Below are 26,231 nucleotides of genomic sequence, written 5' to 3'. Positions count from 1 at the left end.
AGGTCTGGCAGCCAATATGCTAACAGCCCCAAGAAGGAAAATAGAGCAGACACCAAAAAAGCACAGGAATGCGGTGCCATTTGGTTTCAGCCTGAATATATTCACACACAAATGTATCCGCATTTCCCAGGAAAGCTTTCTATTTCGGAACACTACTTCCTACTAACGCGCGTGTGTGTGTGTGTGTGTGTGTGTGTGTGTGTTGCCTTTTATTCAATGGAAGATACAGAGCCATTCCATTCCATAATAAAGCAAGAAATGTGGGACATGCAGATGAGGAAGGGTGAAGTTAAAACAAACTAGTGAGAAAATATCAAAATGCAGATTTCTCCACTGCAAATTCCAACCTCTTGACAGCATTATCTGGCAAATGTCACCCTTTTTTTCGTTCCACATGACAAACCTCCTTCCCGAGTGTCTCTGGTGAGAAGCAGCGAGTGTCCGGCCTGGAGAGGGACGGTCTCCTCCCGCAGCGTAAGAAATTCTATCCCTAGAATATTCATCTCCGGGATGTGAGGTTCCCACTTACCATATCTGTGCCAGAACAGGCTGAGGTAACCCGGATTGGAAAAAAAAGTTTCTCGCTTGATCACCTGGAAAGTAAATGGGAAAAGTTTCAGAACAAAACAACAGCTAAACCACAGTAGACATTTTCTTACAATAATATTGCAAAACTAAGGAAGAGGCTGGTAACCCTGTGATCATGGCACTGAAATGTGATAGAAGCCAAACAGCAAGTCCACAAGGACAGGAACACCCGCCACGAGCACTGACTTCGGAGCTCAGCGCCTTAAAACCAGCATCTCAAAGGGCCGGCCGTTGGCGGGCGGACACTGTCGACATGAATTCATCTGCTATTAACCAGGATGGTAACAGCCACACATGTGACAAGCACATCTGCAGGGACCCTCCAGAAAGTGAGGAGCTTGTCTCTGCTTTTTAAAAGGGTCTCTGTCGTTCCCGATAGCAACCATTCTTGCACTTACGGAGAATAAGTAACAACGGTTTTTAACAATCGCATCAGTGGTTAAGATTTAATAAGTTAAAAAGAACTATGAGACAAAAACAAGTCCCCAGGGAATCTAGATCTCATTTTCCTGAAAACAATGCCTGAAGAGTAACCAAACAGGAAAGATAATAGGAAAGGCCAAGTTCAGAAGGAACTTCAGGGACACAGGAAATAAGAGAATTCCTTAAGAGTGCAAACAAGGCTTGAATGCATTCTTGGAAAAGCCACTGTCACAGGGCAGGTCAAGGAGAAGGCAGATGGGTAACTATGCCCTCAGTCCTACGTAAGCCCACCTTAGCTCGCTGGCAGGTTCTCCAAAATACATGCACCACTGAGAAGTGAAAATGTACAAGTGCCAACGCCCATTACCAGTGATAAATCCAGAAACTGGCTTCAAGCTATGGAACTGCTGATCATGCTTCGCTCTCTCCTCCACGGTGATGGCCCAGACATCCAGGCTGCCTGCAGTCCGAGGAAGACAAGCGCGTTATTGAATGATGAAGAACACGCCAGGCCCTCCATGAACTATTCCTATCGCATGAAGAGTATGTCAGCACGTTAGCAATGATTCGATACATGAGCACTGTTTGTCCTGGAAGTAATGCACACACAGCTAGAAAATTAAGCGTAAACAGCCCTTCCAACCCAAAAAGGAACTGGCACCAACTCTGTTTATAACAACTGTCCTATCACCCTGTCGTTAGCGGGGCTGCATGGAGATAGAGTGAGTTACTCATCGCTCATTCACACACACTCACGCAACAGACCATCCTACATGCCACAGCGGAAGTTATGAAAGAAGTTGAGCTCAGTCAGAATCCGAGTGAGTGCGCGAACCTCCTGGGGGCGGTAAAGCACTCGGGTGTTGGACTCTAGTGATGGCTGAATAACTCTCTAAATTTACAAAGAAACACGGACGTTGCTCGGTTAGGACCAGTGAGTTTGATGGCTTGTAAATTACACCTAAGGCTTTTTTTTTTTTTTAACGGCAAACCAAAGACAATGGGATTTAGAGTCTCTTTCAGTTTCAGCTGAGACTGAGCAGGAGTCCCCTCGCTTCTGAGACCTCTCTCCCTTCAGTCCTGGTCTCCTCAAATTCACCCAAATAACGTGAGAGCCATAGGCAGAAGGTTCTCAAAATGTCAGACACGCCCCAGAAGGTGGGAGCAGACGCCATGTGCATGTTTCAGGCAACGTGTGACGATGCCCAGCACAAAGCCACGTGTCTGGACACCGCCAACCCTGCACATCTGCGCTGGCAGCGGCAGGTGGCAGCGGTTCGCTCGGTCGCTGGAGACAGACTACTGAACAGTTAGGTGCCAAGCACTGGGCTAGGCATCGGGGGTGGAGCGGGGACGGTTCCGACCTGGTCCTGCCCTCCCCGGCCTGACAGTCCCGTACGTTCTGGAAGAGCTGTTTACTGCCCTGTCAGAAGTAAGCCAAAAACACAACAACAAATAAAAAAGGAATTAAGAAGGCGGACAAAATCAAAACCCAAGATGAAATAACACTAATGGTTTTGAAAACTTGGCCGACTTCCTTCCGGACTGGAGTCCCACAGGGACTTCACAGGTGGCCCAGCATGGCCTCTCTCCATGGTGGCCGCACAGACAGCAGCGCGGGCCATCAGCGTGGCACCCGCTCTTAGAAGGAATCCTTAGCCAGTGAGCAGAAACAATTATTCCACACGTTCCAATAAAGTTAGGAAAAGTCACCCAACAACACATTTCATGCAGATCGATAGGATGTTTTAAGCAGATAAAGTGAAACAAATAAAAGTGTCACACTTCAGCCCTAGCCGGTTTGGCTCAGTGGGTAGAACGTCGGCCTGTGGACTGAAGGGTCCCAGGTTCGGTTCCGGTCAAGGGCATGTACCTTGGTTGCGGGCACATCCCCAGTAGGGGGTGTGCAGGAGGCAGCTGATCGATGTTTCTCTCTCATTGATGTTTCTAGCTCTCTGTCTCTCTCCCTTCCTCTCTGTGAAAAAATCAATAAAATATACTTTTTTAAAATAAGTGTCACACTTCAAATCCAGGCTTCAGAAACAGTACAGAATCAGTGACCCGGTTACCTCAACAAATAAACTGCAAAGGCGACCCGGGGACGGAGGGAGCTCACAGCCAGAGACACGGGGGAGACCCGGGCACTAACTGCAGTGCACGCGCCTGTTTGGATCCCGATCTGAACAAACCCTAACCAACAGCCGCTCACTAACAACCTCACACTGCCATCAGAATTACTGTAAACGCTGCAGGGATGCTAATGGTATTGAATTATACCTGTAGAAGTGTCATCTTTTAGAAACATGTACTAAAGTACTTGTGAATGAAATGATTTGATGCCTGAGAGTTGCTTCTAAAGAATCCAGATGAAACAACATTGGCCATGGGCTGCTCGTCACTGAAACTCTGAGATGAGCACATGTGAGGTGGGTTCATTATATTATTCCCTCACTTATGTGCACATCTGAAATTTGCCACAATACTAAGTTATTAATACGTGGTTCCAAAATACATTGAAAAAGGAAGATCTTTGAAAACTTACCACCAAAAGGCGTTGGAAACTGAGCCATGGTTCTGTCACTTCTACCTGGCTAATCGACGCCTGTAATTGAAATAAAACATTTAAGTTTGTGAAAACTTCACTCTTATATACTTATAAACACACTAGCATGCTGTTTCTTCAATGATCAGAAGGCCGATACCGATACCGGAGCTAGGGTTCAGCACCATAAGTGAAAGCTACCACTAAGGGGCTCATTCATTCATTCATTCACTCATGCTCTGCAGATTCTTAACGTCAATGGGCACGGGGAAATGTTGGTGAAAGACTGTGGCAACAGGAAGCTAGCTTTCCGTCCGGTGAGCTCTCCATGAGCCCGGAGGGCTTTGTTACTTTTAAGTGTATCTTTTTCTTCGCCATCCACATATACTAGCCCATCTGCCTGGTGGTTCTAACAGTAACTCTTTAAAGAGCACTGAGCATATGCTGCCCACTGACCCCGGTGACGCATCAGTCTCAGCGCGTTTCACTGCCACCACCGCTCCGAGAGCAGGTACTGCATCTACCACCCCGTCGCAGGTGAGGAGAACGAAAACCGAGGCGCCGTGATCACAGCAGTGCCTGCCACACACGCGGTGACAGGGCTCCACCCATGGGAACAGTCTGCATTAGGCCCCGTGAGCAATGCTTATCACACCAACGTCTGCAGACACGGAGCACACCCCAGGCAAAGCCCCCAGCCACCGTCCACGCACTGCCTCCTCCTCGCCTGGAAACTCCACGCTCGCTGGGCCTGTGTCCCGGCACCCGCACAGGGATTACTCCTCGTTCCATCTCCCACTCTGACCCTGGGATCCTTTCCTGGGTGGCGGTTTTAACTCTCCCAGCTCTTCCTTGTTCTCCTCTCTTTATTCCTGCGACTGCCGCCACATTTTTTTTCCTTTTGACAGGCACAATGTCTTTCACTCCCCCATTTTGCTCTTTAGCTTTCTTCTGTTTCTGGCATCACGGGTCCCTTTGCTGGCTGGCTGTCTTAGGCCCCTCTCCCGCACCGGGGACCTGGTGCTCCTGCCTACGGAACACGAGGCACTGAGCAGAGGCGCAGAAGCTGAGCGGGGGCGGCACGTGCGTGGATCGACAGGCTCCTCCACACAGTGAGAGGCCCCCCTGTCACCTTCCGCTGGAGACCTCCAAAGGCCAGTGCAGGGGTGTCACTGAAGCTGTTTAGCTCTGCCAGCGGGAAAGCCGTGAAGGGGCGGGGGAGAGGGAACAGCACATGGAGCTGGTGATGCTGGGCGGGGTGAAGGGAGAAGGGGACAGACGTTCCCCAAGAGTCCAGTGCAGAGCAAGACCCTCAAGAACACAAACATACAAATGCAAACCCTCCACAACACAGTGCAAACGGATCTCAGCCACGTAAGGAACAGGACAAGAAGACACTAACGAGATTATCCCGGAAGTGCAAGATTAGCGTTTGAAAGCCAATTAACGTAACTTGCCATATTTACAGAAAACAGCAGAAAACCCGTTTGGTTTGACAAACATGGGGAAAAGCTTTTGATAAAAACTCTACACCCAATAATAATAAAAACTCTCAGAAAGCGAGGATTAGTAGGAAAGTTCTTGAAACAGAAAGTTCCTCAAACATGAAATTCTCAAAAGCTGAGATAATTGGGGAAAGTCTAAGCGTCAGTATGTTTAATAGTCCCTCTTCTTCTCATTGAGGATCAGGTGCCCAACTCCATCCAGCCGCACTTGGAAACAAGCTGTCTACGCTCAGAGCCCCGCCCCCCAGAGCCTACCGCTCCCCAGGAGCTGTCATGCCCACGGACACCACAGCGCTGTATTCATCCAGCACATTACACAACAGGCGCGTGTCAGGGACTTCCATCTCCTCAGAGCATTTAAGATTATCTTAAAAGGTCTGATTTTTAAGTTCTTATCTTATTCCAGTGGCATCTGTTTTTTCAGTTTTATAAGCATGTAATAGTTTACCAGTTGGTACAGTACGATCTTTAATATGCAGAAGAGATGAATGGATTGTGTTTTACAGTCGGAGAGCCACACGCCTTCTGTGAACACAGAGCAACAGCATGTGCGCTCGCTCCTTTGCCGATGGGCGGACTGTGCTGCTCTCTTAGTTCCTCTTACAATGTGGGGACGCCCCCAATTGCCACCTCAGCAGCGTTCATATGAAATCAGTCTGTACACCCTCAATATGTGCAGCTTCCAGTTGTCAATTATGCTTCGATAAGCTGGGGGGGGGGGGCTTACAATTAAATAGGGGATAGAAATGCACATCAAAGAATCTGTGTGTGTGTGTGTCTGTGTTTGTGTGTGTGTGTGTGTCTGTGTGTGTGTGTCTGTGTTTGTGTGTGTGTGTGTGTGTGTACACAGAAAGGGCCATTAGCAGCAAGCAATGTAGACATGGAAGCAACAAATGATAAACCAGAACTTTATGAAATGCTTGCTAACACATTTGGGCTGTATTAGTCCATGCAATTCCGTGAACAACCTGTGGGATAAATAACATCACCATCCCACCTTACAGATGTGGGGGCCAAGGCAACAGCTGACACAACCATTAAACGGCGACGAGGGAGCCAGCCTGTGGGGACTGAGAAATGCATGGGACACGCAGGGAGTAGTCAGCCTGGTAGACCCGCCAGGGTGGAGCTGGGGGTGGGGAGTGGGGGGCACTGCTCCAAGCCACAAAAGCCTGGAAAGCAAAACGGAGAAAAAGGGAAACCAAGTGTGTGCGCCACAGCAGGCCACAGAGGGAACGGAATGGGGGAGTAAGTTTACACATTTTGCCATGTAAGTCCAAAGAGCTTTTACTTCTTATACAAAAAAGCAAAGCTTCCTTAAATGTAAATAAGCATTTACTGAACGGAAGTTGGAAGTCACACACACACACACACACACACACACACAGCCGGTGGGCTCAGTGGTTAGAGCGTCGGTGCCCAGTCAAGGGCGCGTACCTCAGTTGCAGGCTCGATCCCAGCCCCACTCTGGGAACATGCCAGAGGCAACTAATCGATGTGTCTCTCTTGCATAGATGTTTCTCTCTCCCTTCTCCCTCCCCTCCACTCTCTCTAAAAAAAACCACCAAAATACAAACTAAAACTAAAGTGAGTGAAGGGAGGAACTCCATCCATTGCTCGGACTGCAACGGGATAAGGTGGGTCAGCGGCAGCGAAGACAATCAGAACACAAGAGCCTGCCTAGAGCCGAGCAGAGAAGGGCACCCTCCGGGGCCTGGGCCCTGCTGCCCGGGGAGCAGCAGGCAGGCAGGAAGCTGCCCCAGTAGGAGGGTGGCGGGTCGGCAGGATGGGCTGATACCATGGGGGAGGGCTACTTCGGAGTTCTTACAGGCAGACCAGGCAGCCCCCCACCAGCTTGGGATTTATATTTCCATTTAGCCTTTTCCCTATAAATATACAATTGTTTCCCTCTTTTGCACACTTTACATTATAATGCATTCTTAAAACCTTTCATAGCCCTAGCCACTTTGGCTCAGTGGATAGTGCATCGGCCTGTGGACTGAAGAGTCCTAGGTTCGATTCCAGCCGAGGGCACGGGCACAGGCCCAGAATTCGGGCTCGATCCCCTGTAGGGGGCGTGCAGGAGGCAGCCAATCAATGATTCCCTCTCATCATTGATGTTTCTATCTCTCTCTCCCTCTCCCTTCCTCTCTGAAATCAATAAAAATATTAAATTAAAAAAAAACCTTTCATAAACATTAATTTTTAGAGTGAGGCAAACACTCCTATACTTATATATAAAAAATAGAAAAACAGACTAAATATTGAGCAATCAAGAGACAGGTAAAGAGTAGTACTTTTTAAAACTTTGGATAAATGTTAGGATCTTTAGCCAAAAGCTAGAATATGTTTGAGAAGTCTTTAATCTTCCTTCATTTCAGCTTCAGAAAGGAAAGCTAATTATAGAAACCTAAAGGAATGCTGATCCTTAATTTCAGCATTTACACTAAAATCCCAAATGTGGACATATTTAGAGAAGACCTCTAAAAATGTGTATTTATAAAACAACTATGCGAGATGAAATGAGGGAATTCGAATACATAATCATTCACACAAAAAAGGAATCTTTACAATTATTTAACTCAAATAATTAGCAGGTTTGTAATCTACCCAAACAGGGCTAGTTTAGGATTAATGACCTAAAGCCCAAGAGAGATTCTGACCATACATGAAACTGCTTTTCACTGAATTACTGACCATCCATTCTCTCACAGAACCCTGAAGTCCTCCTCCATAAATCAGACACAAGCAGAGGCTGCAGGAGGAGGGGCCGCGGGGGCACACAGAGCACCTGGCCCAGTACTGAGAATGCACTCTGGTAGAGAAGGTATTTCATCTACTCCCCTTCATGGTGTCCCTTCCCAACAGTCAGGCTAATTTATTTATTTGAAATAGCTTTTCATGGTATGAGGCAGTGGTCGGCAAACTGCGGCCCCTTGAGTGTGGCTCTTCCACAAAATACCACGTCCGGGTGCGCACGTACAGTGCAATTGAAACTTCGTGGCCACACTCAAGGGGCCAAAGAGCCGCACTTTGCTGACCAGTGGTAGAAGGTAATTAACTTTAAATTCATTTCGTATAAAGAAATGTTTTTAAACTTTTTATTTTAAAGTTGTTCAATAGGTTTAGTTTTAGACTAAAGGACCTACAGGGTAGGAGGTACAGACTAGAAACTTTAAATGTCTAAAAATTTGGCATCAATAAAATTGAGGGGAAAGAAAGGAACAGAAGTGTGAAAATGTGAGAAAACTGAAAACATACACATATTTTAAATACCCAAAAGGGTATAAAAATATCCTCAGAAACATTAAAATAAAGCACACGCTAGCCACCGGTGCCGCTCAGCGGCTGAGCACAGACCCTTGAACCAAAGGGTCCTGGTTTGATTCCCAGTCAGGGGCATATACCCAGGTTGTGGCTCGATCCCCAGGTGGGGGGCGTGCAGGAGGCAGCCGGTCGATGTCTCTCTCTCATCGAAGTTTCTATTCTCTATCCTTCTCCCTTCCTCTCCCTCTCTAAAATCAATAAAGACATATTTAAACTTTTTTAAAGAGCGCACTCTAGTCTTATCATGATACTGTCTGATACTTCAGAGCTGTGAGAGTCTGGATTTGGGTACGAATCTACCCATCTTTACCCCTGATCTAGCATAAAAACTAAAAGGAATCATTCACAAAAAACCACTACTGCCCAATGTCTTTTCCTCTTGGAGGCCTTTACATCTCTAAAAATTCAAAATTCGAAAATCTGGAAGAAAAATGGAAGGAAATCACTTTTTATTTAAGACAAAGTCTGGAAGGAGTAGAAAGGAGAAGAGCCTGGGCCTGCGCTCCACCCGCTGCGCTGCGTGAGGGGACACAGGGCAGGGGGTCCACAAAGCGCCTTGGAAACCCAGAGAAAAGGTGCCGAGAGCCGAGCAGGAAGCGGACAAAGGGCCTGACAAACCAAACAGACGCCAAGCTGCTCAATGCCCGGCTGTGTCTGCAGCCCGGGCCCCTGCGGCTTCTCCATGTGCTGCTGTGGGAAGTGGAGCGAGATGACCTGCAAGGGATGTCCAGCCTGCTCACAGGGAGGGTTTAAACTGCGTGAGGGACAAAGTCCCCCCCGCCCCCCCAATAAAGAGACCCTTAGCACTCAGTTCCAAGAGACTTGCCGGCTCCGCGGGAACACTGCCGTGAACATGCGAGCGAGCGTCCTCCGTCCTCCCAGAGAAAGCGGCATCCCTCCCAGTTTCTGTTGGGGGGAGGGGGGAGGGGAGGCAGGGGCAGAGTTGAGAAGGGCACAGGTCAGGAGCGCCCACGGTGAGCAATCACTGTCAGGCCCAGCTGTCAGCACGTCACTTGGCAACACTCGCTGGCATTTCAGACTGGCGGGTCCATGAACGGCTGCTTACTTTCCACAAAGAGGAGCACCAGGGTCTCTACCCACTTGGCCCCCAAGCAGAGGCCACCCTCCGTTCTTCTCAATGACCCTGACTCCACTAGTTGCACAGGAGGGAGAATTCATCAGGGAGCCGTCACACCAAACCACAGCTACAATGTTGCACAATCAGGCACAGAAACTAAGGAAACCCCGCTTAAGAGGAGTGGACATCAGCACCCTCTTTGAAGGTATCCCACCTGGACACCAGCTGCAAGGAGCGAGTCACTAAGAGGGTCTATCTAAACGCACCACAGCCCAGGCGGGAGAGCCATCCACGGGCTTCAATAACATATATGAGGGGCTGTGTTTCTTCCAGAAGGTTCCATTTCAAAAGGGTCATTAAGAATAAAACATTAGCTCAAGGTACTGAAAGCTGAAAAGTAAATAACGAAGAAAGCAGATAACCCTGAACCAAATACCAAGCAATAATTTTAAGAAACACTGAGTGGGAAAAGGTCAGTTCAGATCAAAATTTTATTTTAAATATAAAACTTACGGAACTTCAAGATTATCAGCCAAATTAATAATGAAACTGCATAACTTTAACCTATTTCAACTCACAAACTTCCAATGCCTTCTCAAATAGAAATGTTTAAGTGAGCAAAAACTCAGAATTTCACGGGTAATGAAAACCCTTATTTTATCACATGAAGTGTGCAATGAGCTAGGCAACGGGCACAAATGCCATCTGTGAGATGTGAATTATATGGTCACACACACAAAAATGATCTGAAGGATTTCTTTCAAATAACTGATTTTTCAACAATTACAAGGCACGTGCACACTTAAAGGCAAACATTAAAAATAAACGTCCACACTGCAGCGCGGGGATCCTTACACGTGTTCTATTGTCTACCACCACCCTTTTCTCTGGGTCATTACTTGTACCCCCCAATAGAGCCAGCAACCAAGGTGGGATTCTCAGCCGCCTCCGGGAACAGCGGTCAGGGCTGGCGGGAGAAGTTTAGAGAAAGCCTCCAGCTTTAGAAAAGAAGTCAGGACGCGACTGGAGAAGTAGCAGCTGCGCAAAGCAGACGTGCACCTCCGCAAAGAGCAGGACACAAGTCCGCCGGCAGGTACACCCGCTCAGCCACCAGTGCCACAGCTGCACCCGGGGACATTCAATGAGTCTACAGGTCACGGTGAAGAGGTGAGACACACGCATGCTCCATGAAAAACCACCGTGTGCCAGTACTTGTAACATGCTCTCCATGTGAACATATTCACCAAAATAAACCCGCTGCCGGTGAGCCTGGTAACAAACACACCCCCGAGACCCCGGCATCACTGCCCACCTCTGACCTCCTCCAGCCACGGCCCACACCGGCCCACACGGCAGCTACAGCGCCCGTCCCCACACCTCCCGCTGCCAGCAGGGGGAACTCAAGGGAGATTTGTTTCCATCTCAGATTCTCTGCTAAGGACTGGCAGGCGACGGCCTGATCAGGAGATAAAGGAAGTCCACACGCTACGAACTGATCGGATCCAACACTGATGGGATGCGGCTGAAGATACCTCCTAACTGAGAAGAACGGGAAGGAACGCGGAGAGCCTTCCTGCAGAATCAGTGAAGGTCGGGGTCATGAATGAGTGAAAAGGACACCGCAGCCATTAACAGGACCAGCCGCGCCCTGCGAGGTGACCCGGCCTTCACGCAGGGCGGCGTTTGTCACCGCTGGGAGGTTTCAGGGCTAAGAAACCCGTTCGATAACATGAGCACCGCTAACCACCACGCAGACTGCAGCCAACAGGAAACCCGGCCGCCTGAGAAGGCCCATTCAGAGCTTCAGGGTCAAGTCACGTGACTGAGATCCACGAAATATATTTAAGCCCAAGAGAAAAAGAGAAAAGCTGAACAGAATCCTGGTGGCCATTTACTGAGGATTTCACTCGAGTTTTGTTTTGTTGTTGTTTTGTAAGTAGACCCAGATGTGCCATTAAAACACAGAGTGGAAGCTTGGAAGCTTCTGTTAAATCATGAATACACTGGGATCGGGAATAAAGTTGAAAAGGAAGGAAATCCAGATTTCCTCAATTTTGTATCTTCTTTAAAAAGATTTTAGCTTCTCATAATATAACACTTTTGTAGAAGCCGGTTTTTATGCTCAAACTGTGGCTTATGATTCATTTATGGAGAATTCCGACTGAGGCACGTTTGCACACCTAAAGGTGGCTGCATTTAATTTAAATCTGTGAAATCCAGTAGAGCTATTAAGTGCTACAATTCCAAAAAGCATGCAAAAGATTTTTGAAAAGATAACTATTGTTACTGAAGGGAAGTAAAGTTCATTCATTTAATATTTTCACTGATAAATATTCATGTAGATGCGGACATTATAAAACGAGCCTTTTATTCCCTCTCTGAAAAAGCTTTTCTTATTTCCTTTATATCCCAACTTTTGAAATGAATCTTATAAAGTTTTTGAGAAAAGGGAAATTTTACTTGGGAGTTTGAACCAATTTACTTAAGCGCAACCCCACTTGGAAAGCTCACCACAAAGGAATGAAGTGAGGCCTCAAAATAAGTGAGTTTATTATTGCAGACTTCCTATCTCCCCGGATAGCAGAGGCCCCACACTGCTGGTGGGGGTGTAACAGCCGCAACCCCTCCCTCCGGAGAGCGAGCGCACGCGGCAGACAGGCACCAAGAGGAGAGGATGCCCGGCCGGCGTGGCTCAGGGGTTGAGCATCGACTATGAACCAGGAGGTCACAGTTCGATTCCCCATCAGGGCACATGCCCACATGCCCGAGATGCGGGCTCAATTCCCAGTGTGGGGCGTGTAGGAGACAGCCAATCAATGATTCCCTCTCATCACTGATGTTTCTCTCTCTCTCTCCCTCTCCCTTTCTCTCTGAAATCAATGAAAAAAAAAAAAATATATATATATATATATATATGTATTATAGAACTTTAAGGTATTATGTCCACCAAGTTTTTGTTTTTAAAAAATACAACGCTGGCAGGTGGCTCAGTTGGTTGGAGCATCGTCCCACACACCAAAAGGTTGCAGTTCAGTTCCCATCAGGGCACACGCCTAGGTTTAGGGTTCAATCCCCAGTTGAGGCAACTGATGGATGTTTCTCTCTTACATCAATGTTTGTTTTTCTCTCCCTTCCTCTGTCTCTAAAAATCAATAAAAATATAACCTCAGGTGCGGATTGAAAAAAAGTTCACTGAAAGAAAATATACCAAAACATTAACACTTGTATATAAAGTGTTGTAACATTTAAACTTGTACAACGATTCAACTACTTTCCTATACATTGGATCAAGTGCGAGAACCTTGCAATCTTCCCCAAGACTGTGAAGCCCAGAGGGACGCCACCACCTGAGGGAGAGCGAGCCTCTCCGACAACGACAACGCGCAGAGTGGGATTTAAACCAGGAGCCGGACAGCACTCCTGTGGGAGCAGCATTCTGGACTAAAGAACGGCATGACGGCATGAGCAAGGCACCATGGAACGGTCCCGATGCAGCGAGGACTGGCGAGTCAGGAACTCTGAGTGCAGGAATGTGAACGGGATGAGAAGCCGGAGGAAAGCTGTCCAGGGACCAGAACCCAGCGGCGGAGGCAGAGCCACGTGTCCTGTGACCCTAAGAGCCGACCCGGTGCTAACGAGGCCCCTCTACACACACCGCTGAGCCAGCACCACGCGAGCTGTCTAACTTTTATGTTTCTTGGACAACTGGGTGAAATGGTCACATTTCACTTACCGCCAATTTGTAAAGCTTACTGGTTAACTCCGCCATATTTGAAGAGTTCTGCGTAGATACACATTACTGGTTACTGGTTAAATCACCTTTTATGTTCAGAACATCTGAAGTCCTAAGGTTTACATTGTCTTCCTTCTGTGGCTATCTTCCAATAGGTAAGATGCAGAAATCCGAGTGACAAACGCTATTGTGGTGAATACCTGTCAGGCCATCCGATGGAAAATCACTAAGAGGAGACGGCCGGGGTGGGGGCATTCTGCCAAATGACCTAACAGGATTTGGGTGTAAATCTCAGGCCATCGACGGAAAGCCAGCCGGCACCGTTATAGCCGAACAGTCACACCAATTACTTGACGTTCTCATTGCGCTGCTAACATGCAAATGGCACTCTGCGTTGCCACCTGAGCATGTTGCTCTGTGGAAGCCACGGGCTGCGGGGCAGCACCGACGGCAAGGCCTCAGGTCACTGTAAGACAGAGGCCGCCTTTTCACACGGGCTCGCGGAGCCCCGCCGGGCCGCTGCAGCTGGGCACAGCCCGGGGGTGACCCGGGGCGCAGGCTGTCGGATGGGAAGCCAGCAGGCACCCAGCTCGGCACTCACTGTGGCCCGCCTGAGAGTGGCTCACACTCTTTCTAAGCTTGAGTTCTTCATCTACCAAATGCAGGTCACAGTTGTATCTAAAGTGAAACTTAAAGGAAAAGCTCTCTCATCGCTTCAGCCTGCTCAGCCCGTTTTAGCAAGAATCTCAGTCAGTCAGTCAAGGGAGAAGCCAGGCCCCTGAAATCTAATCATACTCAGTATCTGATCAAGTTCCTCATCCCCAACCTTTCATATTTACACCCCCAATCCTGTTAGGTCATTTAGCAGAATGCCCTACCTTGGCCGTCTCCTCTTAGTCATTTCCATCCACGGACCCCCTCGCCTGCTCCTTGCCTATAGAGCCCACTTCTTGTACTCAGAGTTGAGCCCCGTCTCTCTCCTCCATGGCAACAGTCTCGAATAAAGTCTTCCTAGCATTGTAACCCGTGTCAGTATCACTTTTCTTTAACAACAAGGAGAATTCACTGAGTTTTCCTCTACAAGGAGCAGTGCCTTGCGGATTTCCTCTCTGTCCCCTGGGCATGCTCTAAGCTTACAACTAGCGCCACTGCAGCTACCTGGTCACTGTTTCTTGGACAAGACCGTGGTCCCTTCAGAGTAAGACTTCTTTTTTTTTCCTCCTTAATATGTTTTAATTGACTTCAGAGAGAGAGGGAGAGAGAGAGAGAGAAACATCCATGATGAGAGAATCATGGATCGGCTGCCTCCCGCATGCCCCACACTGGGGATGGAGCCCACAACCCAGGCATGTGCCCTGACCAGGAATCAAACTGTGACCTCCTGGTTCATAGGTCAATGCTCAACCCCTGAGCCACGCTGATCGGGCAAGACTCCTTTTTAAATTCCCAGCACCTTTAACATGGTTTGGCCCCTTGTAGCCCCCAAACAATGTGTCCTGAGTGAATGGTTGTAGAGCGAGTGAAGGAGGAAGCTCTGGGAATTCCGCGTGGCCACTCTGCCGCCTTCGGGGGTCACCTGCATAAACTGGGGAGTCTTTCCCAGTCGGATTCCTGCTACTGTGTGTCCTACAAATGTTCAGGAAGCATTTCAATTCTCCAAAGTGGCAAACAACAGATTATGATTTTGAAAGTTGATGATGGCCCCCAGATATCGCAAGGAATACAACACAAACGAGCCAGTTCCCTAAGCCTCATGGTATGACAGCAGCCATGTGACCTGCAAATCAATTACTGCAGTTCAGACAGAAATACAGTCCAACTAGGAAGCCAAGGCTGAAGCGTGGCCTTTCAAGAAAAAGGCTCTGAAGTGAAACAGGTAATCACATTCCAGAAACTTCTATTCTGGAAGCAAAAGTCAAAATGCTTACAAGGTTTCTCTTTATTGCACACAGCACAAGTTTTACTTAGAAGCAGACTTTATTTAGTTGGCCTTAAAATCAAACAAATTCAGTGTAAATCAGAGGCTTTCTTATTTATTTTCTTTGCTCAGGACCAAAGTATGTTATTACTGTTTCCTAAGGACCTTTTAAAAGCAAGGCAGTTCTCACAGGAGGCCAACTCAAGTGTGATGTCAAACATTTTATAAGCCACCTGCGACTGCCCCTACCTGTGTATGTGGAATGCTGTCCTCATCAAGTCATCCTATTTGTTCTTAAAAGCTAATTTGTTTCGCCAGGCCGGCGTGGCGCAATGGTTGAGAGTCGTCATATGAACCAGGAGATCATGGTTCGATTCCAAGTCAGCAGGCTTGATCCCCAGTGGGGGCATGCAGGAGGCAGCGAATCAATAATTCTCTTTCTCTCTCTCTTTCTCGCTCTCTCTCCCCCTTCCTCTCTGAAATCAATAAAAATATATTTTTTTAAAAAGCTAATTTGTTTCCAATGTAACAGAAACCGACCCTCGGAGTAGGTCAACGTAATAAGGTAACCAAGAAGACCACCCTGAGAAAGAGTCCTGTTCCCTGAAAAACTACTACCCCAACCCTGAGGGCCCAGGTTCTGTCAACCAGAAACATCAAAACTTACAAGTATCACAGACCATCTCATTACGTGAAAAACTGCCTGCAAGTATCCCCATGAGGCTGGGAAATTCCTTAACTACTATGTTTAAAATTCTTCAACCTAGCTAAGTGTAAGGTTGACTAAATATTGTTAGGAATAAAAGAAAATGAATATTCTGCAAAATACACACGATGTATGTCCTAATTTTTTTCAAACAATTCAACCCAAACCAGGTAAAGAAAACAGTTCCACCCAGAAACACACAATGGGAGCCCAGCCCTAGTCTCAGGTCGGTTCACTGTGGCGCGTGCACATAATGGAAGGACCTCATCCGGGCTGGATTAGACAGCACTAACCTTCCCTGACAGCGCAGGTACAAAATAGCCAAGATGGAAACAAGACCAGAACTGAGGTCAAGGCAGCCAGCAGCAAGCACACTGTTCAGAATGCCCAGCACAGACGGGCGCCACCGTAAGCAGTAACTCAAGCCGGGAGTGGAGAGGCCGGAAGGCTGCCCAGGCGAGCACTCAGCACACCCCGGTTCCGGGCCATTAACTGCCGGCTCCCACACTCAACACTGTGCGCTAAACACAGGACCAAGACGCTCTTACTCGTTACAGTGTCGCAGCCACTAAAAACCTCAAGACAAATTGAAAGCATGTATTAGAAAAGACAAAAAGCAATACGTTTCAAGTGTCAAAACCACAAATCAAGAAAAATGAAGTGTTAATAACACCTTGCTGTTTGTGTGTTTATTTATTTATTTACTTACTTATTTAATTACTTATTTATTCACTATTTAAGCCAGTGAAGTGGCCGTGCGAGTGGCGAAGGAGCGCAGACACCTGCAGCTGGCTGGGATCGGTTAGTTTAAGACACCGCGGCACTCGGCCCAGCCTATTATTTACTTTTTGTCCATTGATTTTAGAGACAGAGGAAGGGAGAGGGAGAGAGACTGATCGGTGGCCTCCTGGACCTGCCTGGACCGCAGGATGAAACCCATCACTTGGGCCTGCGCCCTGAGTGGGCACCAAGCCGCCACCCTCTGGTGCACGGGACGTGGCGCTCCAACCACTGAGCGCAGGGCCCAGGCAGTAAGTAACACCTCGCTCTGAAACAGCACCAGCCTGTGAAGCAGCACACATATTTTTGCAAATGAAAAAAAAAATCTAAATTATGAGACTTCTAACTACACGCCTGCGAAATAGGTGGACTATACATAATACCTCGGTTCAGCTACGGAAGAGAAACAGACACAGATCACACTGCACGTCAGAGGCTTGGTCTAGCTCCGTGGTCGGCAAACTCATTAGTCAACAGAGCCAAATATCAACAGTACAATGATTGAAATTTCTTTTGAGAGCCAAACTTTTTAAACTTAAACTATATAGGTAGGTACATGGTTATTAACTTAATTAGGGTACTCCTAAGGCTTAGGAAGAGCCACACTCAAGGGGCCGAAAAGCCGCATGTGGCTCTCGAGCCGCAGTTTGCCAACCACGGGTCTAGCTCAACCCAGCAGCCAGCATGTAGCCAAGTCACCAACTGCCTCAGAAACTGCAACACAGCAGAATATAAAGTGAACCCCCGTTTTCTATGCTCAAAAACTAAACTCTAAGAATTCACAATTAAGGTAAAATTGGCTTTTGTTTCAGAAGAAAAACTCATTCTATTTAACCTGTCGAATCTACTTTTAGAAGTAAATTGAGAAACTGTTATGCTTCTTAAGGCCACTTGAAATTCAAAAATCACAGAGAAAAGTGAAAATTCCATTTCTCACGCTGACCAATGAGCTGACAGCTTAATGCCTCCTTCCGAGGACAAAAGGAACTCAGTTTAGAGAGCAAGGTCAGAGCACACAAAAGGCCAGGCCGGCCTGGGAAACCAATAGGTTCAACAACAAAGGATGAGTCAACCAATACTTGCAGATCCCAGGCACTTGAGAGACATTTTTATTTTGACTCAAAATAGGAATCAAATTGTCCCACGGATGGCTAGGAAAAGAGATCACTCCTAAGTGTTTTATTCGTGCTTTCTAAGAGCTATTACAATGAGGCCCCTTTAAAAGCTAGTATATTATTACAGGGTAAGGGGCACTTCCCAAATATACCCAATATATCTAACTTCCTCTCAGCGGCAATGCTGGGTGAAATAATTCTTTCTTGCCTTCAATTTAGATAAGGCACAGCCAAAACAGTTACAGGGTGACTAAACCTGAACTTGCTGCAGGAATTCCTAAACAGATAAGAACTTCAAAACTTTGCAAATACGCCCTCATTTGAAAGACAAGAGAAACCTGAAGAAAGTCTGAGCTCCTTTCTGAAAAGGTAAGCTCTTCAATGCAGAGTCTGTCTCCTTACAAATTCTATTCGGTCCTTAGCGTCTGTGCGAACGCCAAGAGGGAAACCGGCTCCGCTGCCCCATCAAAGGCAGGCAGGCCCCCTGAATGAGATGGTCCAGGGCCGGGATCAGCTCCAACCACAGAGCTGGGGCAGGGGAGAGAGGGAACCGGACGGCCAGGAGTTAACAGCGAGGCATGAAGCTGGGAAATGCCTGGTTCTTGGGTTTTCTATCCCTCCACCCACCTCAGCTGCGCACTATTTAAATTTTCAAAATAAAATGTTAAATAGAGAAAAAGAAGAAAGTGAGTTTTAGAAAGTAAATGCCTCTGAATTAGCCTATTCCTATAGGCGGCCAACTCAGAAAAGAGTTTCTTGGCTGGGAATTCAAAAGGAACATAGCAAGAATGTCACAAATTCTTCAGAGTGATAAAACAGTTGGGGTGACCTGAAGCTTTTCTGTTGTTCCCACAGAGTGAACGCCTGAATTAAGAAATTGCCTGTTGCCAGATTAATATGATTTCTCCTTTATATACCATTGCAATTAGGCCCAATTTAAAAGAATGACTGTTTCTTTTTTTTCTTTTCCTGGTAACAGATACTCTTTCTGAAATAATTAAAGGAAATTATGGGATACTCTAGGGAAACTTTCTACCCAAAAACCCAGGCTTTAAATAACGCTGAGCAAATTTTAAACTATCTTTTACACCAGTTTCTAAGAGCTAAACTTAGATCGAACTCAATTAAGCTAACTTTTAACAATTTACCGTAGTATATTAACATTCCCATAAATCACGCTCTCCCATGTTCGGGGCGTTCATTGCTAAGAACTGCAGCAAACGGAGCAGGAAGCCCTATCTGTTTTTTCTCCAACAGAAGAGCGCTCAGGTGAGTCCCCCAAGATCCACGCCGTCTCCCCCAGTGACAGGAGACACCTGCCAGCCCAGGGCAATGTCGGCCGGTGAGCAGCCCTTTGGACACTTTTCTGAAAGGAGAGAGGTGTCACCCACAGCGACTCCGAAGCGCATTTCTGTGAGAAGCCGCAGCGCTCTGCTGATCCAGACTTCACCCAAGGGCTCTAACAGAACAGGGCCAGTTCAAACAAAGTCGCGGCCGGGGATGAAGACTGTGCTGCGGGCTCACAGGGTCCCCAACGGGCGTCACCTCCTCCTCCTCCTTCCCTTCCTCCTGTGGGTGTGGGAGCTGCTCGGAGGCATCCGCTTCCACAGCAAACACGCCCAGTATCGAAGCTGTCATCCTCACACGTCCCTAACCTACTTGGCAGAGTGGACGTTTCTAAGAGGGACAGCAAGTACAAAAATTAAAATAGAGAAATTCATCAAAACTCAAAAACTGGCCACTGCTCCCCGTGTCAACGCTGGGTATTTCAACCACTGGAATGGACATTAAGTACAGGAGTTGCCCCAAAGAGTTTAATAAACAGTGTGGTTAATCATGTCATCTTTATGGTAACTTGTCCGGCCTTGATCAGATCTCTTTGTAAAATGAACACAAAAGGTACCTTTTAGTAACACGGGAGGAATTCAATCTGTGCATTTCGGGAGATAAACCAGGTCTCAGATCTCTACGGAGACAACACAGACGCGGGCATTCCTCAGCAGGAGGCCTGGGACCAGCCAGGTTTCCAAGCTGAGAGGGATGATTAATGACACAGAGGAGGAAGGCACGCTGAACTTCTACAATGGGTTGCTCACCAAAAACCAGCTGCTAACCAAAATGCTTCGACCTTAAAGAGGGTCCTCTATGCAGGGTCAAGCAGGGGCTAGGCCCAGAGTATCAGTGACAGAAAGACAATAGGACTAAAACCAACCCAGCAGAACCTTGACATTGAGATCATTCAAAAGACTGCAAACCCCGAGATACAAAAAAGTGATGTCTTGAGTAAAATAAGAAAAAGACCAAATAAAGAAAGAAAAAGAGCTTGATTCTCCGCGGACTGATTATCTATCTGAGAATCACCTCCTCCCTTGCTTTGCTGCCTGCAGCCCACCTTTCCTCATTCCTCTTGTCGTGTGGAGGGGGGATCAGAACAGGGTGAAACTTGAATGAATAGATTGAGAGAATGTTTCCTATGGAGAAACCGAGTCATGACGAGAGAAAGTTAAAATTAACCTTATAATCCTCATTTATGTCCTATATGACACTTTCAATTGTTGATTCACAACCTTATAAGTTAAGCAAGAGAGACTGCAAAGGGAAGAAAAATAAGTGATTACAATCCTCCTATATAATAAAAGGGTAATATGCAAATTGACCGAACAGCAGAACGACCGGTCGCTATGACGCGCACTGACCACCAGGGGGCAGATGCTCAATGCAGAAGCTGCCCCCTGGTGGTCAGTGCGCTCCCACAGGGGGAGCTCCGCTCAGCCACAAGCCAGGCTGAGGGCTACCAGGGAGCGGTGGTGGCGGGAGCCTCTCCCACCTCCTCAGCAGCGCTAAGGATGCCCGACTGCGGCTTAGGCCTGCTCCCCGCAGTCAGACATCCTTAGTGCTGCCAGGCTGAGGGACCACCCCCCAGTGCACAAATTTTTGTACACTAGGCCTCTAGTAAGACTATAAACACTGACAATGTTCAAAAACTAGAAGGACAACAAAAAGGAACAGGAAATACAGTGGGATACACAATAAACATTGTCAGCAGTGGTCCTAGTAGCCGGAGAGAAGACAGTCTTTTCTTTGTTTGTACTTAATGCACATTTGTCAAATTTTCTACAATGAATATGTAAGTTGGCAAGAAAAACAACTTTTGTAAGGCAAAAATGACCAAAACAGCATTTTCATTTTACATGGAAAGGTGCAATTCATAGGAACCACTATAAAATCTGTTTCTGCTAAGCTGCAAAGGGCACTAACGATACTGAAAAGAATTGCTTTCTTCCTGTTGTTAGTTTTGTCCATTCGTCCAGCAAGCATTTATGAGGCAGCTAGCATGTCCTAGAGCCCCACAACGGTCATAAAGCGATCAGTAAACCCTCATCACTAAGGTGCTGGAGAACATGGCTGTCATCTTCCTGCCTGCCCCCAGCTCCAACTTTAAATACCCCTCTAAAATCTAACCATTTCTGTAAGGTCACTACATCCAAAAATATATTGCAAACGAAGAGCATTCCTGTGAAGCACTTGCTGCCCTTCTCTTAGGGACCCTGCCCTCCCCGCCCCTCCCTGAGGACACACTTCCTGCCGCCCAGGCTCGCCTGCCCTGCCTCGGGCTTGCTGGCCAATGAAGTAGGAGCAGCAAGTGCACGGCCACTCGGAGGAGCACAGGAGCTTCACTCCCCGTCTGTCTGTCCGTCCGTCCGTCCGTCCGGGAATGCAGCCCCCAAGGGCGTTCATGAGGAATAAACTTGTGTTGCACACGGAGACTGGGGGGAGATCTGTGGCTTGTCCCTGCAGCATGACTTAGCAGAGCGGACTAATTCACACACCCTGACTACACGCCCAACGGCCAGGAGGCAGGAAGACGGCACCCCCACTAGCTGTGCCCACTCCGCACCTTCCCGCGGGGCCTTGCCAGGTAAGAGGCAGGTGACGGCAGTTTGGTGCCCACGCCATGCGGTCACTAGCCCGGTGCCCGCGGCTTCGCTTTGGTGCGGGGCAGCCGGCTTGCTGCGCTTCAGGCATCTGGAGCTTCTCTCACTCAACCCGCAGACATGAAAGAAACTCCCTTCCTGGGAGCCCTTCCAGGAGGCCCCCGTGGGGGTGCCCCGGGCATGGAGAACAGGAAATGCCCGGAGGACGGGCACCTGCCCCTTTCCTTTGAATAGATGAACTGTAACAACACATGCACGCCTAACACTAACATGTTATATATCAATGATACCGCAATCTGTAAAAAGTAAGTATATTTTAAATTAGAAGATCTTTGCTTTAAAAACAATAAAACGCATAGGAATATGACATCTATTAAGTAACAGGCTGCTGTGCCCGGCCAGCTGGCTCCGTGGGCTGAGCATCATCCGGGCAGCAAAAGGCTGCAGTGTGAGTCAAGGTCAGGGGTCAGGCACACACCGGGGCTGTGGGTGTGATCCCGGCCAGGGTGCGTACTGGAGGCAACCGAAGGATGTTTCTCTCACATCGATGTTTCTCTCTCTCTCCCTCTCTCTCTTTCTTCCTCTCTCTAAAATCAATAAACATATCCTCAGGTGAGGATAAAAAAAAAAAAAAGACTACTGTGAAGAGAGAGCAAGCCGCGCTAACTCGAATTCACCTAAAATAAAGAGCTTAGCAACAATAAAGGGTGAGGAAGGCCTACAAAATAACCACAGAGACAGGAAGAGCCCCTACATTTAATAAAACACCATTTCAAGGAAAAGGCTGCAAGTGATTAAAAAGATTTTATTTTCAAGAAGTGTATAATCCACAGAGAAAACAGCTGTAAAACTTTATACTCCAAAACTGTACCATGAAAACACTTAAAGCAAAAACGAAAGACCATTTCTTTGTACCTGTTGGTTGCAACTTAAAGCACAACTGAGGTGAGTCTCTAACTAACAGAGTAGCCTAGAGCTCAAACACTAAAGCTGTCAGAGGGCAATGGTGACCGAAATCAACATTTAATACAGCAGCCAGTACAAGGCAGAGTCCCCATGCGGGAGGAGCTTAAAACGGAAGCAGGAGTCATAGAGCCTCTGTGCTTCCATGGACAACCAGGGAACACAGTCTATGCAACACACACAGACCCAAGGGAACACAGTCTATGCAACACACACACACCAAGGGGAACACAGTCTATGCAACATCCATAGGCCCAGGGGAACACAGTCTATGCAACACACACAGACCCAGGGGAACACAGTCTATGCAACACACACAGACCCAGGGGAACACAGTCTATGCAACACACACAGACCCAGGGGAACACAGTCTATGTAACACACACACACCAAGGGGAACACAGTCTATGCAACATCCATAGGCCCAGGGGAACACAGTCTACGCAACATACACAGACCCAGGGGAACACAGTCTATGCAACTTACACACACCCAGGGGAACACAGTCTATGCAACATACACAGACCCAGGGGACACAGTCTATGCAACATACACAGACCCAGGGGACACAGTCTATGCAACACACACAGACCCAGGGGAACACAGTCTATGCAACACACACAGACCCAGGGGAACACAGTCTATGCAACACACACAGACCCAGGGGAACACAGTCTATGCAACACACACAGACCCAGGGGAACACAGTCTATGCAACATCCATAGACCCAAGGGAACACGTTTACGGGTCTGAATGACACGCCTGGAACATAAATATTTACACAACAAAGCTGTCCAAAGGCTTTGCTGGGGATTCAGGAAGGACTCTTTAAAAAGAGTAAATATAAGATGGCATAAGCTCATAATCTTCCTAACTATGGGATAAGAACGTCTGCGGTGAGCAATCGGTGTGTGAAGGAAAGCAGCCCTGGGCAGGAAACGTCAGTCACACGCGTCCTCACGTTTGTCCCTTCGGGTTGGAAAGTCAGGAGCCACACCTCCAACAGACTGACGAAGGAGCCAGAACACCCGACAGCAATGTCAACTTAACAGTTTTCCTTCCTCAGATTCTTCAATTCTTGCAAGGAAATCTTCCAGCTTGGGTTAACCAGGAAAACTTTCTGCAAACAAAACCTTACACTGAACTGCTCAGCTTAGAGCGGGCGACAGGGGAGAGCAGAGCTGCGAATGGAGTGTGGCGCCTACCCCAGGGCCCCGAGCCGCAGGGGGCTCAGAAGGGAGGAGTCTCGGCCCTCAGGGCCCACACTCTACAATGGGAGAAAACCAGTAAGTCTGATCCCGCCACACACAGCCACCCGCTCCAAAGAGAGAAGAAAGGGCGGTAATAAGGTCGACCATGACGGGGTCAGCATTTGGAGTTCCTGGGTTGTCAAGGAAAGCCTTGCTAAGAAGACATTCAGGGTAGCTAGAAAGTTCAGCCAGTGCAAAGACCCAACACATCTAGGTTGTAGGTTCAATCCCCGGTTGGGTGCATACAAGAGGCAACCAATCAATGCTTCTCTCGAACATTGATTTTTTTTTCTCTCTCTCTCTCCCTTCCTCTCTCTCTAAAATCAATAAAAATATCCTCAGGTGAGGATTTAAAAAAATAAAGAAGGGCAATCAAAAGGAAGAAAGGGAACCTGAACCAGGACTAGACAGAGGCCAGTGTGGCGGGTGCGCGGAGACAAGGGGCGCAGGGAGGAGGGAACCGAGAGGCCGGGCGCAGCCACGGGGCCCCACAGTGAGCCTTGGGCTTCCGGCGCCCTGGGAATAACAGGGCCTGAGTCACATGTGGAGCGACTGTGCAGAACGCTCCAGGCAGGAAGAACGGAGTCAAGAAAACCAGCGAGGAGCCCAGGCCAGTGTGCTCAGTGGTTAGAGGACCAGTCCCTGCACCAAAGGATCTCGGGTTCAATTTCCAATCAAGGGCACTCAAGTTCCATCCCCGGCCCGGTGGGGGCACATCTGGGAGGCAACCAATCAACGTGTCTCTCTCACATCGGTGTTTCTGGGTGTGTGTCCCTCACTCTCCCTCCCCTCCCCAGCTTCCTCCCCTCCTTCCACTCTCTCTAAAGGTCAATGGCAAAAATGTCCTGGGGGAGGATTAACAAAATAAAACAAAAAAAAGGAAGAAGAAGAAAACGAGCGAGGAAGCCCTGGCAGACCCTCCCGTCATGGAAACATGAGCTGCAGGCAGATGTGCGAATACTTGGGACGGAGCCTACGGAGCTCAGCAGTGGATGCAGCTCAGGTGGGGAGAAGAGCAGCATCGGGGCAGCGATGCTGCCAGGGCCTGTGCGACGGGCGGACAGTGGCACCGCTTACCACGACGAAGGGCTGCGGGTGCCCACAGCAGCGGGTGGCATCACGCGCATCTGGACCAGGTATTCTGAACAGCCGCTCACAGGGTGTCCGAGAAGACCCACTCACTGGGTGCCTCGCTGACCATCTACGTCCGTAGCTCCTGGGAGAAGGTGGAGCTGGAGCAGGGACACGTGCTCCGCTCGCCCTCCTTCCCTCTATTCTCATGCCAAAGTGTGAAACAATGTTCATCTCCAACTTGCTACCTAAATTTGCCTAATGTTTGCATAGTGACCAAACAATTCCATTTTAAGAAAATGTAAATAGCATTTGCTCACACAAGAATACATTTATTTGCTCATGCCAAAATAAATGACAGATTATTTAAAGAGTCTAGTGAAAATATGAACGTATGCTACAAAAATCCAGGGTAATATTTATAAAATCTTGAAGAGAGAGGAATTTCTCATTGGACACCCTGGGCAGAAACCCTGAAAAATGAAAAATAATAGTGGGTGGGGAAAAGGGGAGGCCTAAATAGTTTTATAAAAGTAATTTTTTAGCCCTAGCCGGTTTGGCTCAGTGAGTAGAGCGTCAGCCTGGGAACTGAAAGGTCCCAGGTTCGATTCCGGTCAAGGGCACATGCCGGGTTGTGGGCTTGATCCCCAGTGGGGGACTTGCAGGAGGCAGCCGATCCATGATTCTCTCTCATCATGGATGTTTCTATCTCTCTCTCCCTCTTCCTTCCTCTCTGAAATCAATAAAAATATATATTTTTTTTAAAAAGTAATTTTTTAAGGCAAAGTAAATGTTGGGAAGAAATTCCTGAAGTTTATGACATAGGAAATTAAATTTCCCTAAGTGCAAGCTCACAGAAACTCAAAAAAGAAAGACAAATGAGCAATTAACACATGAAAAGAAGTGCTAAGCTTTTCATCAGCAAAAAAAACTGAATTAAAAGAAGGAGATACTGCCCTAGCTGGTTTGGCTCAGTGGATAGAGCGTCAGCTTGTGGACTGAAGGGTCACAGGTTTGATTCTGGTCAAGGGCACATGCCTGGGTTGCAGGCTTGATCCCCGGTGGGGGACATGCAGGAGGCAGCTTATCAATGATTCTCTCTCATCATTGATGTTTCTATCTCTCTTTCCCTCTCCCTTCCTCTCTGAAATCAATAAAGATTTTTTTTTTTTAAAAAAAGGAGATACTATCTGTTACCTATCAAGCAACAAATATTAAAACGCCAATGAATGAAGACTTGGAGCCTAGGCAGCAATTACGAAGCCCTTTCTGGAGACAATTTGATCAAATATATCA

At 47.7% G+C, this 26,231-nt stretch overlaps 1 long non-coding RNA gene across 1 annotated transcript in view; it reads right to left on the bottom strand.

The window, feature by feature from the left end:
- Positions 1-539: 539 nt before the first annotated feature.
- The window catches only part of LOC111823563, a 47,444-nt gene continuing 21,752 nt past the window's right edge, over positions 540-26,231 (bottom strand). The window contains exons 2-4 of the long non-coding RNA XR_002826616.1: positions 3,554-3,613; positions 1,379-1,471; positions 540-593 (exon numbers count right to left, since the gene is read on the bottom strand). This is a non-coding gene — a long non-coding RNA (uncharacterized LOC111823563). The remainder of the gene's footprint in view (positions 594-1,378; positions 1,472-3,553; positions 3,614-26,231) is intronic.

This window comes from Myotis lucifugus, unplaced genomic scaffold (assembly GCF_000147115.1).
Source record: "Myotis lucifugus unplaced genomic scaffold, Myoluc2.0 scaffold_557, whole genome shotgun sequence".
NCBI classification, from domain to species: domain Eukaryota; kingdom Metazoa; phylum Chordata; class Mammalia; order Chiroptera; family Vespertilionidae; genus Myotis; species Myotis lucifugus.
The sequence above is the reverse complement of the archived record's forward strand: the minus strand, read 5'-3'. Positions and strand labels throughout refer to the sequence as shown.